Source organism: Rhinolophus sinicus, linkage group LG01 (assembly GCF_036562045.2).
Source record: "Rhinolophus sinicus isolate RSC01 linkage group LG01, ASM3656204v1, whole genome shotgun sequence".
Classification (NCBI taxonomy): Eukaryota; Metazoa; Chordata; class Mammalia; order Chiroptera; family Rhinolophidae; genus Rhinolophus; species Rhinolophus sinicus.
This window is the reverse complement of record NC_133751.1, coordinates 158,384,397-158,397,416: the sequence shown is the minus strand read 5'-3', so window position 1 is coordinate 158,397,416 and position 13,020 is coordinate 158,384,397. Positions and strand designations below refer to the sequence as shown.

The 13,020-nt window shown below is 41.0% G+C and overlaps 1 pseudogene; it reads right to left on the bottom strand.

Moving 5' to 3' along the window:
* Positions 1 to 3,568: 3,568 nt before the first annotated feature.
* On the bottom strand, positions 3,569 to 4,443 carry LOC109445275 (deoxyribonuclease TATDN1; annotated as a pseudogene).
* Positions 4,444 to 13,020: the final 8,577 nt, after the last annotated feature.

Here is a 13,020-nt window from a genome sequence, read left to right as displayed (position 1 = left end):
TGCCTCCGCTCAGTCATCTACTCACATCACCATTCCCTAGACCTTCTCATGGGCAATAATTAGCACCCTTGGCTCCCAGGTACCACACTCTTCTTAGTTCCTTCCTACATTGCTGGCTACTTCTCAGTAAACTGTGCTGGTTCTTTCTTATCTCCCTGACCTCTAAACATTGGAATGCCCCTGGGATTTTCACTCTTGTCTCTCTTCTATCCACGCACATTTCCTTAGAGATCTCATACTGTCTCATGGCTTGGGATGACGTCTAAATTTTTATCTTTAGGATAAAATAGAACTGGAGTTGCAGATTCTAGTTCTGTATACTCAATTGCTTATTCCACATTTCTGCTCATAAGTCTAAGAGGAGTCTCAACCCTGACATGGTCAACACCAAAATCTGACCTTCAACCAAATCTAATTCTCCCTCAGTTTTCTCCCCTGAAGTCGATATCCATTCCAACCTTCCAGTTGCTTAGACCAAAATGCTTAGAATCTTCCTTGACTCCTCTCTCTATCCCATATCCAACCCATTGGCAAAGCCTTTCTGTTCTACTTTAACAACGTATCCAGATTCTGACCACGCTTCACCATCTGTAGCACTACCACCCAGTTCCGAGCCACTATCATCTTTCACCTGCATTATTGCAGTAGCTTTCCAGCTGTTCTTCCTTCTGCCTTTGTTCCCCTCCCTCTGCCCCATCCCCTTTCTGTCTCCTCTCAACACAGCAGGCATGGTGATCCTTTTCAGGGTTAATCTCGTTTCTGCTCCAAACCCTCCAATGGCTTCCAATCTTACTCAAGATAAAAGCCAAATCTTTGCAATGGCCTACAAGGCCCTCCACAGTCTGGCACAAAGCTCCTACATGTAGTCTGACCCTCACCTCCCCCACCAGCATTATCTCTTTGACCTCCCCTCCTACTACCCTCCCCTTGATAATTTCACTCTAGCCACTGACCCCCTTGCATTCTCACTTCAGAATCCTTGCATCAGCTATCATTCCGCCTGGACTGCACTTCCCTGAGCTATCTGTATGTCAGTTCCTTCCCTTCCTTCCATCCTTTGCTCAAATATCTCCTTCATAATGAAGCCTTCCACAACCAACCTATTTTACACGGGAATGACCCCTTCAAGATTCCCTATTCTCCGTCCCTGCTTCATTTTTCTCCATAGCATTTATCACTGTCTGACAAATTACATAGTTTGTCTATTTGCTTCTTATCAGTTTTCTGCAATAGACTGTAAGTGTCTCTGTTCATTCACTGTGACATCCCCTGTGCCCAGAACAGTGCCTGACATATAATAGGATATAAACACTTCTGGAAACTCAATCTCAAAGTCCTCCCTGATCATCATCCTGTCCTTCCTGCACACCTCTTTGAGTCTGCCAATCCTTGACCCAACCACATGTTCACTGTCCTCCACTTCCTCAAATCCTCAGTGCTCTCACTACCCACCCTAGATTCCATGATCCATCTCATTTTGACTACCCTAAACTAAACTAAACTACCTTTAACTAAAACATTTAAAATTACCTTCATCTCCCTGCATTGTACTTCCCTGGTGAAACCTGAAGTCTTCTTAAACTCAACTAACAGCTTACTATATCCCTGTACCCAAGCAGCTGAAAGTTGCTGGAGAAAAATCACACAACCTTGATGTCAGGATCCATTTCAAATTTATGGCCAAAATTCTTCAGTGAGCACTCAACACTCTCTGACAACTAAACTTCCCTAGTAAATTCATTAACCTACTCCCAAGATGACTATTATGCATTTCCTCCTCAACCCTCAAATCTCCAAAATCTCCTCCCACCCAACTCTCAGCTAAAGACTTTGTCATTAATTTCATAGAGAAATATAGATGTAATCTGATGAAAACCATTTCAACTTCCCACCTTTCATCCCACAAGCTTATCTGTAACTGTAGTCACACGCCCTGTAAACCTGTGCCCTGGATCCCACCTTGCTCTCCTTCTCTTGGACCTAGTTCCTAAAAGAATTTCTTCTTTTCTGCTTCATCTATTCCTAAATAGATGTCTAAACTAAATATCTAAACACTGATTGCTCTAGAAATCTTTTGTAAATCTCTTCTCTGGCTACACTTTCTCTCTGAACGACTTCATGATGTTCCATGTCATCAAATATCATCCACACGTTGATGTCCAAGTTTATTTTTCCAGTCCAGACGTCTTCCTTGAGGGTTAGACTCATGTATATATACAACTATAGCTCTGTTTGGATAGTTAATGTGCCTCCTAAACTAATAAAGCTAAAACCGAACTATTGATTTCCCCTATTAAAAAATGTCTTTCCTAATAAATGTTTATATTCCACAAAAAGCACCACCATCCACCCAGTTGCTCAGGTCAAAACCCAAGGCACATCTTGGATTTCTCCATCTCTCAATCCTACATTCATCTCCACAGCAAGTCCTATAAGCATGACTTCTAAAATTTATCTCGAATATAGCCATTTCTCACCATCTCCATGGCTCCCACCGTGGTCTAAGCCATCATCCACTATAGAGCAACAAACAAGAAAAATAAGTGAAATATATAGCATGCTTCATAATGATAAGAGACAAGGAGGAAAAATAAATCAAGGACGTGGGATACAAAGTGTTGAATTGACGGGGCTGAAATTCTAGGTAGGGTAGCCATGGAAGGTCTCAGGCCTTGAAATAAGAGCGTGCCTGAGGCATTCAAGGAACAATAAGGAAATAAGGGTGGCTGGGACAGAGTTAAAGTGTGAGAGAGGGATGAGATAAAGTCAGAGTGGTTGAAGGGGTGTGGCCAGGGGGTGGCCCAGTGGCTGAATCATGCAGGTCCTTGTGGGTAATAGTGAGGGCTTTGGTTTCCACTTTGAATGAGATGGGGAGCCACTGAAGAGTTCTAAACAGAAGAGCGACAGGACCTAACTTAGATTTAACCAGATCATTCTGTTGTGGTGCTGAGACTAGATTTCAGATAGCAAGGATGCAAGCAGGAATACCAGTTGGAAGTAAGTAATCCAGTAATTACAGTATTATTGCAATCTATTTTACAGTAATCCAGGTGAAACACGATATGGCTTTGACCACGATTGGGGTAGGGTGTAGTGAAACGTGGTTGAATTTCAAAATCTGTATATCCACATAGCTCATAGTACCCTAGGAGAGCCTGATGGTAGATGCCAGGAAGCCTTGGCTTCACTCAGGGCTCCCATTACTAACCAGGTGAAGAAGTAATTTCACTGAGCCTCAGTTTTCTCTGCTGTAAAAATGGGGGGATGAATCCTTACTTTATAAGGTGTTGTAAAGATTAAATGCAATGGTTTACATAAAGTGACTGCCACAAAATCTGCCAAATAGTAGAGGCTCAACAAAAGTTAGTTTTTTCCCCTGTTCAGCTAACAGGTGGCAGAGCTAGAACCAAGGTGCGAAGACCCAGATCTGTGGCCTTTCCAGCCCACACCCTCAACTTACTTGTCATTTTTCCTTTCTTCTTTTCCCCAGAGAATTCCTTTATTGAAACTTTCACTAAGTTTTACCATGAAATGTTACATACGTGATGGAACATGGAAGATATACCAATTACATGCCAGGAAAAAATATTCTAATGGTGTTGTCAGATAGTGTATTGGCTAATTCCAGCACATCCTCATCCTTACTGCTGATATTATCTCCAGAATTTGAATTATGCGGCAGGGTTCATTTCCGTCTTTCAAACAGTGCCCATTTTCCCACTTCTTTTGGGTAAGAAATGAAGTTTTTATGAATTTTGAACCAGCATGTGTCCTTTTGACGCCACACCAAGGTGCATCAATCTCAATCATGAATTTTTTACTAGGTATTGATTTCAAAACTTCCAAATTAGCCTCAGTTTTCAGTGAGCAACCATTAAATCCTATATAAAGATCCAAGTCAATCAAAACCACTGCGGCCTCCTTGGTGCCACCAAATGAATGCACTACTCCACCGACACACTGATCTCTATTTCTTTTCATTATGTCTACAAATTCAGCATGTGAGTTTCAACAGTGAAGAAACATGGGTAATTTTGTTTGTTCTGACAGTTCGAACTGTTTTGCAAAATATTTGAGCTGAGTACCTGTGGGACAAAACTGTAGTCGGTCAAAATCAAATCCACATTCCCCTATTTCTACAACTTTCCCCTTGTTGTTTTCAGGAAGATTTAGCAACTCCATTAAGTAAAAATCAGGATTATTCTTTTCAAATTCATCACATCTTGTAGGATGGCATCCAACGATACTGAAAAACATCATTTGTTTGTGCCAAATGCAGTGCATCTTTACTGTTTTGTACATTTCCTCCTGTAATCATAAACTTTTAACACCAATCTGGACATCCTGTAAATCATCTTGATGCTTTTGAACCCCCCTATAAATTCCTCTGAACATAGGATCTGTCAAGTTGATACCAATATTCTTGAACTTGAAGCGACTCATGACAATGGCCCCGGCTCCTCACTGGTGGAAGCCACTTGTCATTTTTCTTATTTGTATAGTTTGGGGGCAGACACTTTTCCTCAGACCTGTTGTTAAAGGACTGGCATTGTTCAGTTAGTAGATTTTCATTTCTTTGTATGCTCTCAATATGTTCTTTAAAGATGTAGCTGCCAGTGTGATTGATAAAAAAGCGAATGTTCTTGCTTATACTAGGAAGAGTGGAGGATGTTACCATATCAAGGAACTTGTATGTGAACCCAACAAACCACTAGCCAGAGTTAAAGAAGCAAGCAGACCCATTAGCAACAAGTATTTGCTGTGAACACCCAGCAGGACAGATCAAACCTCAGCAAGCCATCAGTTATCTTCCTCTGCTATGTTGGCTGAGGGGGACCCAGCCCCAACTCCTTGAGGAGACTGAGCTTTAACTCTTTGTTAACTTGAGTGCTGACCTGAGTGAGGATGAGGCCACGCTCTCAAGGTAGATCCCCGTGGTACTAGGTTACTATTCATGGCCTTTCCAAGAGCTCTGAAAGTTTCATTAAGCAATCCTCCCTTCTTTTCCTAAATGAATGAACCCCAATACCCTGTTCATCTTGATCAAGAATTATTCCCCACACCCCTAAAATCATTCTTAGGTCTGGCAAAGAAAACTATCTGAGAAAGCCAGAGATTAACCCAGAATTTTTGTGCATAAAACCACCCGTGGTTGTTTTGAGATTAGTAACAGCATTTAATTCCATGAGGAAGGCAAAAAAAAGGTCTATTTGTGAATATGAGCTTTGCAAATTGCCTTTGCTGGTACAATTGTACTTTTTGCTACTAACAGTCCAGTCTTATTTCAGGGCCTTTGCATTCGAAGCAAACTCTGCCGATATCCTCTGCTCATATACAGCCTGCTACACAGCTTCTTGCCATGAAAACCGTAGAGAGACCTCCCCTGATAACCCAGCTAAAGCATCCCTTCTCCACACCATCCCCATCCTCTGATTTATTTACTTCCTAACATCTATCACTCTCTAAATTATCTTGTGTATGTATTCATTTACGTGGTCATTGCCTGTCTCCTCTACTAAACTCTGACACAATAGCATCCACCTTCACTGTCTTCTTATCCACAGCACCCAGAAAAATCCACACACACTATAATTTGATGAGTAGATGAATAAATGAATACCTAATAGCTAAATTTATCAACTGCTTTACATTATTATAAACACTTTTCATTTAATCCTCAAAATAACCTAACAAGTCGATACTATCATTATTCCAATTTTACGGATGAGGAAACTGAGCCCCAGAGAAGTTAGGTAACTTGCCCAAAATCACAGAGTTTAAACCTAGGCACCACACTCAATCTATAAGGTGGTTCCCCTCAATGAATATTAACCTTCTTTCCAGCCTAAATCTGAAAAATTTAAGAAATAAAACAAAAAGAACAAAAATGGAGATAAAAATATTATCTTCAATTACTTGATAGAGGCCAGTGGAGACCTACTGGAGGACATGACATCAGGCCTTTTAGGAAAATAGATTTGTTAAAATTGAACCCAGTATTTGGCAGTCCTGCACCCCTAACCCCAGACAGCACTGTGAAGGGGTTCTGCCCACGTGGACTTACAGGAAGCAGAACTCATGTTCTCAGAGGACAAGATAGCTCCCAAAATAAGAAGGGGTTGACAAGCCAATCGGGCCCACTTATTTTTCCAAAATTACTTATCAAAAAAATCACCCCACCTCTCCAGGGCAGAATAGATAAAGGGTCACAGAAATACCAGGCATTTCATCCAACAAGTTCCCTTCACAGGAAGAAAACATCAGGGATGGGGGAAAGCTTGCTCACGAAGCTTCACGAGCACCGGGGCACACATGCATGCACACACATGTGCAAGTGTATAAGCAGCACACACACACTCCACAGAGCGCTCGGTACACAGTCCAGGCAGATCTCAGCTCACACTAGAATTGGGACAGCTATTTCAGCTTTGATTGATATCACACAGCCCACTCTGGCATTAGTGATTTGTTGCCCCTGGTGCTCTGACAAATGCTTCAATCCTCTGAAGCAAGATTTGAATAAATGCCATTTTTATAGTCATTGGAGTACTGATTTCAAATAAGTCTGGCTGTAAAGGAACTCTGAGAAAAAAAAGATTAGACAAACTAAAATAATAATGGAAGAAACATGAGTGGCAGGCCATCTGGGGTCCCAGCCCCCATAGACGGTATCATATGGAGCAGAGACGAACCGTCCCTGCTGAGCCCTGCCCAACTTCCTGACACACAGAAGCATGAGCAGTGAAATGGTCATGGCTTTGAGCCATTAACATTATTACACAGCAATAGATAACTGATACAGTAACAAATGGATACAGCATTTCATACATTCTCTTTGATTGTGATACTTTTCTCCATGAGACTGTTAGTTTCAGGTGTGTGTCATAGTGATTCAATATTTATATACATTATGAAATGATCCCTATGATAAGTCTAGTTACTGTCACCCTACAAAGTTATTGTACTATTATTGACTATATTCATTCCCTATGCTGTCCATTACATTTCTACGACTTATTTCTTTTTTTACTGGACCTTTTTGTCGAGAGAGTCTTCTAGCCCCTCATTAGTGATTACACCCTAAGCAATTCCCACCCACCAGCCCCCTAGTGGTTCCTCAATGCTAGGATCTACATCGTTTAGGCCAGTAACTGAGCACTTCAGCATGCTTGCGGGTGCTTCTGTCTCCCCACAACTAGTCCCTGAGGACCAGAACCTTGTCTTTGGTGTCCACAGGTCTGTCTGAGCATTGCCATGGCACATGGCACCTAGTAGGAGCTCAGTGACTGAGTAAACAATTGATGGTTTACAATATCTTTCAAAAGGCTTCTTATTATACAATCAACGTGTTTTTAACTATCAACTTTTAAGTAAGCTTAAGGACTAGAGTGGTTTGTACCTGATCTTGGGATGCTTGAAAATATAGTACAGCATATATATTTTCTCTAATAGGAATGGATTTAGATTATAAATATATGCTTGTACCCCCATTGTTGTGATATATGCATAATTGCTGTCCTCCAAGAATATTTAATCACAGTGGGTGAGGCTTTAAATAATATTACTTAATATCTTAGGGATCCAACATCCATCAAAATAATGTGGCACTGCCTTATTTATGAGGTCCTATTCTACAGCTATACAAATGATATCAGGTATCAACAAAAAGAATATATTTGACTCTTTTTGTAGAACTCTCCCCAAAACAGAAGCTGACCTTACCTCAGTGTATGTTATAGTTGGTATTAAATTGATAACATTTCATCAGCAGCATGTGCATTAGGAATTAAAGTTAAAAGATTAGGCATAACACTATAGCTTGAGAAATACGTACGGTCTTTGAATTCCCTTTATCTCATCAGAGTTAGACTGAAGAATCTTTTTATTTGCCTTAGTTACATTCACTGGAATGTAATAAATCAACTTTTTTTCTAGAACATTATGCAATATGAACAGTATCCTAAATATAGGATTTAAAATAAGACTTCAATATTTTCTACACTCACTTGGATGTGATGTAGGCAATATAGAAAATTTTGCTCTTGGGTGTGGTATAGTTTATATGATTAAATGCTTTATTCATACTCATATGTCAATCTATTAGTGTGCTGTTAATTCAAATGTTACTATGATGTATTTTATCCCCATTAGCACATTTATCACAGGTGGATGTGAAACTTAGACAAAGGTGTATGTTCTCATTAATGATGAGCGGCCTATTCATCTTACCAGAATGTAATTAATGTTAGTTACAATCCTTAATTTTTCACTGTTTGTCATGATGCATATTTAGCATTTCTCTTGTCCTTTATCAACTGGCTCCCTCTTATCACACAGCCAATTCAGAAAGACATATATTTAACCAACTCTAGCGCTTCATTTTTCAAGTATTTTATACATGTATGTTTGTTGATGTTTGTGGCAGTTCCCATTCTGTGAGACTTCATATTGGACGTAGCAAGTGCAAAACAATAGTAAGGGGATTGTGTGGTCCATCTTATTTTTTTAATGTGTAAGACTAATGTAATTCATTTATTAAATTAAATTTTAAAACTTATAAAGAGATATTCTATTCTGTACTCAGAATCAACTGAATAGAATTGTTTGTTAGATTTCAGAAAAAAACCCCACCAGAGCATTTAAAAAATACATGCATTGTTTTGTATCACACAAATGCATAAATACACATATAGACAAGTATTGCTTCTACTAGACCCTACAAAATGTGCTGTATATATGATAACTCATTTAATTCTCATGACAATCTCCATTGACATGTTATTGAGGTAGATACTGTTATTCCTATGTGATAGCTGAAGAAATGGAAAGACAGAGAGGTTAAGTAACTTGCTCCAAACCACACAGCTAGTGAGTGATGGCAAAGGGATCCAAGCCCAGACTGCCCGACCCCAGAGCTTGAGCCCTTGATTTTGCTATGCTGCCTCTCACCTTCATGATCCCTAATGAACTTCACCAGTTAATGATGATACAGTCAGTAAGTATGAGATCTAAACTAAGGTTCTGGATTTTGTTGTACTTAACGATCATTTTTCTATTATTTTGCTTTAATTATACTCTAATGACATAAATATCTTGAGTAAAATATCTATATACGATTTGTAAAAGAATAGACTTTAAGCTCTTTGAGGCCAGGAAAGGCATTTTATAAATGAATTTTTTACATTTAGGATTCAAAGAACAATGAAAGATCAATTGAAGCATTATACAGGTTACAGTTTTAAGATTATGCTAATCAGGTATCTCAAAGTTTCTCAGATGAGATTCAAGTGTATAGCTGTGTCTCCTCCACTACAAATACCGAAATTTAAAATTCAATCAACCATTTGTGTGTATCAGAATACAGTTACTTGGTATTGAAATAGATATATTCTTTTTTATCATTATTATTATTATTATTATTATTATTATTAGTTTCAGGTGTACAAAACAATGTAATAGTTAGACATTAACACCCCTCAAAAAGTGACACCCCCCCGCCCCCAATCTACCACCCCTCCGACATCGCATAGTCACCACAGTTCCACTGACCCCATTCCCTGCAAAATCCACACACTAATTCAAAAAAAATGTATGTACCCCTATGTTTATTGCAGCACTATGCACTGTAGCCAAGAGATGGAAACAACTGAAATGCCCATCGGTAGACGACTGGATTAAGAAACTATGGTACATTTATACGATGGAGTATTGCTCGGCCATAAAGAAGAATGAAACCTTACCATTTGCAACAAAACAGGCATATTCTTAATCTACAACTCAGGTTTCAAAAACTGTAGCTCTGTTTACTTTTCTGTAACTGAACTAAGTTTCTATCTCAGTAGAAACTCAAGCCTTCATCCTGCCCTCTAATGGAATTCATAGTGAAAGGAAGGTTTGCCTAATGGATTCAGGGTAAATTTGGTCAATTTAGGACTTCCTTTCCCCCAGGGGTGGCACGTCACGTGCGTTCCCAAGGGTACGTAGTATGGTGGCCTCTGGGGAAGGCATCTGGTCCTCAGCCTCAGCACCTTCGGAAGCACATGTACCCTGCCTGGTTTCCGGTCATCTTCATCTCTACACGCTGGCAGTATTCCCACCTGGCCCCCAGCCGTCCTATGTGTGGCTGCCTCCCTCTATACCATCCGTAGGACACCCCCAGGTCAGCCAGCTCTTGTCATCCTGCCCACATTGTGCTGGGACCTGCAGGAAGGCATTTCACTGCGCCTGTGTCCTCTCGGGACCTGACAGTGCTCTGGGAGGCGACCTCAGGCCCAGCCGCGTGCGTGTTCCACAGTAGTACAAGTGTCACCACCGTGCACCGCGGTTCCACGGGCAGCTCTGTGCTGTCCCCCGCGGCCCAGAGAGCAGGAAGCTGCAGACCCCAAACTCATCTCAGGGTCCGTCACATGCATGCGTGTGACGTCACACACACGCACACACATGCACACACACGATCAGCAGAAGGCACATTGGAGAAAACCCATTTGGGAGGAACAGTCACTAACTTCTCACCATTTTGGTCTCTTTAACTGTTCTTTTTCTCATATTCCACAGACCAGGCAATCTTTTTTTTGGGGACATGGAGGTGGTGACAGGGGCTGCTTCCCCCAAACCATGTGTTCTTCCAAACAGTTCACGTTGCATATCTTGTCCACGGCTTAGATCTTCATGGCTAAGATTTTTGACCCACCCCAACCACCACCTCAGAGAAGGGGAAAAATGCTATTCCGTGTTATCCCTATCACAGTACGGTACAAAAATTAAATACATACCTGTGTCATTAATTGAATACGTCATCTATCTCTTTAAAACGCCTATCTAATGGACAGCCCTAAAGTTGCTTCTTAGTGCTTTCTGGTGTTTATTATTATTGGTGTTCTCCCATTTCTTTAAGACTGCACTCTACCTTTTCTGCTTTTCTCAATTTATTTTCCAAACAGTTTCCCAGTGCTGATTTTGTTTGAACACACTAGTTCTCCCTTACACTGGGGCATGCCTCGCCACACTGGCTGAAAAGCCTTTAAAGAAATACCAAAAGGAACGTAAGCAACCTTCTGTATTTTTCCTCAGTTTTACTGTAGATTTAAGTGTAGCCACTGTCATATTGTAAACATTTTAAAAGAAGGGAGATCTTTTAGTAAATATATTTAGGATATAAAGTAGTTCAAATCAAACTCACGTTGAGTTTGTTCTCTATGTTTGCACACACCTGGGTCCTCCGAATACGGGAAACTAGAGAGCACTAAGAATACTCTCCCACAGGAATAAAGACGAAACAGGTCTTACCTGCCCACAAAGCAACGTGACCCCACACATAATTATCGTTACAGGTTACCATGAGCTCACGAGATCAATCAAAGACCACCAGAGAAACTTGCAAGCTGTCGGTTTTACAATGTCTGCTTTGTTTTATGTAGACTTTGCTTTTCCTTCTCCAATTATGTTCAAAGGAAACTCCTTGCTCACTGCAAAATTATTCGCAGTAAACCAATAAAGGCAATATGAGTTTTAGTGCTTTTATTTTGAAGATATCATCCTATTTACACCCAAGACACTGGAAAGTAGAAAATATTTTCATGTCTATTTTAAGCAGGGGAGGCACCTATTAGTTGAATCACCTTTCCAGCCTCAGTCAGGAGACTGTCATGGTAAAAAAAAAACAAAAACACAACATACATCTCTCTACTACCAGAGCATGGCTTTGAATTTGTCCCCCTTCTGATACACACTGCAAAGTGGTGAGCCAGCCCGTCTCTGCCAACCTGCGCAACAGCCCTGAGTACGATGCCACCTATTCTTGTTTAATCCACTTCCCCCTGGAGGTTAACTAGACTGATAGCAGCAGCATGAGACCTTGTGTGCAGCAGACCACAACCTCTGGACAGCAGTTCCCTGAGACGAAGCGATGGTTCTTCTTCTGGTTTCCCATCATTCCCAGTATGAGCTTTCTGCAGTGGTTGTGGTCTGCCAATGCTGCTGCCAGGCAGATTTAGGTGAATCAATCTCTCTGCGTGGAGCTGCAAACCAGTGTGTGTCTGCTACACACCAAACCCCTTCTCTCCCTATCCCAGGAGAGGCTTCCCTGTTGGAATGAGGCTCTAAGCTTTGTACAATCAAAAGCCTTTGATTAAATCGGACCCAGTCCTTCTACTTGCCATGGTATTGTGTGACCTGGGAAAGCAGCGGGGCTACAAAACAGCCCAATTTGTCGCTAGGTGGGCTGACAAAGCAGGGCTAAACACACGGTTGATTTCAAGCTATGTTACATCTCCAAGTTGCAAAGCTAGCGATAAAGCAAACCAGAAAAGCATCCCCGTAGGTGAATATTTCTCACAGACAGAGGCCACTCTGCCTCTGAGTGGGCTGTTGTCCTTCCCACTGGGAGTTTTTAAGCCACTTAGGGACAGTGACCATTTGAACAGAAAATTGTTCCTGTTTCTAAATGATTTTTTTTTAAAGGAAAGAAAAGAGAAAAAGGTCCCAGAAAAGATGCTGCTTTTCTGACATCTAACCCATAAAACACGCATATGGTCACACAAAAAGAACCCGTTTGTAAGAATTAACTCAAACAGATATTTGCTTCCTCTCTTTTCACCTGCTGACTGCTTCATCCTCATGCTTTGTTTTTATCTAACAGTGGTATGCATTCTCTCCCCAGCCTCTTAGCCCTCCAGCGAGAACTCAGGAGAGCTCCGGCTTACTCCTTTCTTTACCAGAATCCCACCCAGTGGCCTCCTTGGCCAGAATGACTCTTGTAGGTGCCCTGGGTAATCATTTGGGACAACTTTGACTCAGTGTCCTTTAAAGAATCTTCAGCATTCATTTAGTGAAAAAAAGGTGAACACTGCACAGGTGAAGAGCATAAAAGGACATAAATGACAGCCCCCCTGAATAAAACCAAAGCCCTGAATTTAGCTGGTTCTTCTGTCCTCAGGTGGCACTTAGGTCCCCACCTATTGTTACTCAAGTGTGCTCCTTACACCGGGGATTTCTCCAAACCTTTCCCCCACTCTAAGGATA